This window comes from Corvus brachyrhynchos, unplaced genomic scaffold (genome assembly GCF_000691975.1).
Source record: "Corvus brachyrhynchos isolate BGI_N302 unplaced genomic scaffold, ASM69197v1 scaffold351, whole genome shotgun sequence".
NCBI classification, from domain to species: Eukaryota; Metazoa; Chordata; class Aves; order Passeriformes; family Corvidae; genus Corvus; species Corvus brachyrhynchos.
Window position 1 is genome coordinate 238,233 of NW_008236203.1, and position 2,627 is coordinate 240,859.

The window sequence follows — 2,627 nt, forward strand, 5'->3', positions numbered from 1 at the left end:
CCTGGTGCTTGTCTGAGCACTGTCTCACCTAGCCCGGGACACCTTTAGTTCTGTCTCCCTGGAGTCACACCCCAGAAGTTCTCTGCATCCTCCTGTTAGGCAGCACAGGTCCCTGCCACCATGCTGTCTGTCCATCCGTTTTGGGCTTGTGGGAGTGCAGCTCCTGTGCCCTGGGGTGGCTGGCTCAGCCCACTCAAGGCTCTCCTCATTCCTGGCCATCAGTGCAGGCTGTGCTTGTGAGCCTTGCTTTGGCCCCTACAGTGTTCCTGTCCCTGCTCCCCCCCAGCCACTCTGAGTACCTGTTACATGCTGGAACTGAGCTCTGGTGAGCGGAAGGGGGTGCTCAGAGAGGGAAGGCACCTGTCTCCCTGGCCCCAGCCCCATGGGGGCCCTAGCCCTGCCTGCCCATCTTCCCTGCCACTCCCTCTTTGTGCCTGGCCGGAGTGGTGGGAAGCTGAGGCAAGAAGGGCTTTGATGTGCCGCTCTGCTTGGCGCCACAGCTTCTGGGCACAGCGGGCTGGCACCAGTGGGGCCTGGGCCAGGTGGCAGCTTCAGAGGTGCCTCTGGCTCACATCCCAGCATGGCGCTGCCTTGTTTGCACCTGGTGAGGCCGGGACAGTCCCCAGCACTCGGCTCCTGCTGGGATATGTTCCCAGTAAGGCTTATGGAGAGCAGCAGGGCCAGTGGAGGCACTGCCCCAGGAGATCAGTCCATGTGTTACACAAGAGAGCAGGTGCTGCCCCAGGGATGGGGAGGGCATCGGGGGGACAGGGAGACCCTGGGGGTGGCCCAAGAGGCCGCACAACTACAAAGCCTCCGGCTCCTGCATCGCTGAAGCCATCCAAGAAATTGGTTTAATTGGGAGCCTCCATGGGAGGAAGCTGGTCCCAGCTGGAAGCCATGGCGGCTGACACGGTCCCTTCCTGCTGCCAAGCACAGGGCAGGGGCTGCTGCTGCGGCCACGTGAGCACAGTCCAGGGTGCAGGGGCTGGTGCACTGCTGTGGGGTCAGTGCTGGGATGGGGACAGCCTGGAGAGACCCAGGGCAAGCCCTCCTGTTCTCTTCTCTCTCTGCAGCTGTCCCTAGGCAGATGGAGCCCCTTCACACCAAGATGGGATGGCACTTGGACCTTACCGGGACAGAGACAAGGCCCTGCATGCCCTTTGCTCACACCCACTCACCCTGCACAAGCCCCTGTGCAGTGTGTTCACCCATGGGTGTTCCCAGCCTGGCAGTCACCTCGCTGAGGGAGGCCAGACAGACAGAGCCCGACCTGGACTCTGCCTTTGCCCCCGCCTTCCCTGAGCCTCGAACCTTCCACAGTCCAAAGGTTCCCTCCTGGAGAATGAATAACAGGCTTCCGGCAAGGCTGCGGCCACCAGCCCCATGCCTGGCAGTGGCCACCCCCTTCCTGTCCTCCCACCATGGGGCCATCTCCCCAGGGCAGCAAAGCAGCTGCAATGCCCCTGCCACCATATCATGTTTGTCACCCATAGTCAGCCCATGCTGTGGGGGGTTGGAGAGGAGGCCAGGGCATCTGAGGACCTCCAGCACCCACAGACAAACCTGCCTGCATCATCCTGGCTCAAGCACCCTTGGGGGCTTCTCCCAGGAGCATGGGGCTCTTCAGGAGCAGCAGCAGCTCTGTTGTGATGACACTTCTACCAGAGTTTGCTTATTAAAAATGGGGCCACACTGATATTCCATGTTCCAGAGCACCAGAATGCTCCCAGCAGGTCAGGAGTCCCATTTCACGCCTCTAGGACCTTTGGGACAGGAAGTTTATCTGTTTGTCTCAGAAGTGGCCAAGGACCATCTCTAACTTTGCCAGCATGTCTTGCTGTGGGCACAAAAGAATTACCAGATTGACTGAGAGGAGAGTGCAGGAAGGTTGAGGGGGAAGTTTCTCCAGGGGTGGAGGGGAAAGACTGGAAGTGTTGTGCTGCTTTGCACTGTGCGAGTACAAACAGAGCCCACCCATCCTCCAGGAGAGCAGTGGCTTCTTGCAGCCCACCTCTTGCTATCTCTTCCAAGCCTTGGGTGCCCCTGGTGCCTGCTGCTGTGAGCCTTTCACCTGAGGTCCCCTTCTGTGAAATGCCAGGGAGGCACCACAGCAAAAAGCAAAGACCAAAAAGTCACTCCAGCTTGTGATCCCAGAGCTGGGAGATCTCCTGCCACAAAGACACCCCCCAGCCCCATCAGGGTTACAGCTGCCAGCGGCAGCAGGCCAGGCCCAGGCAGGGCAGTGTGGGGCAGAGGAGGGCTCAGACACAACAAATACAGTTGACCACTGCGTGGCATAACCAGCCGGAGTGATCTCTTGCCAGGGCCCCGATCTCCGGTGCAGTGGCCCGTGACCCCTTCGGCGACAGGGGCCAGCGTCTCCAGTGGAAGCAGAGGGGCCATCACAGCTGACCCACAGTGGCAAATAAGACCTTAATTTTGCAGGGGCAGGGAGGGGGTTGGGGCCTTCTGGGGTTCTGGTCTGTCCTGCTGCAGCAGACCACCAGCTGGCAGTGGGGTGGCCCCGCACACCTTGGCTGTGTCAGCAAAAAGCTGTGCAGACATTGTCGGGACCTGGCACCCTGCCCTGGCCAGCACAGCCAGTGTTTGCTTGGGTATGTCAT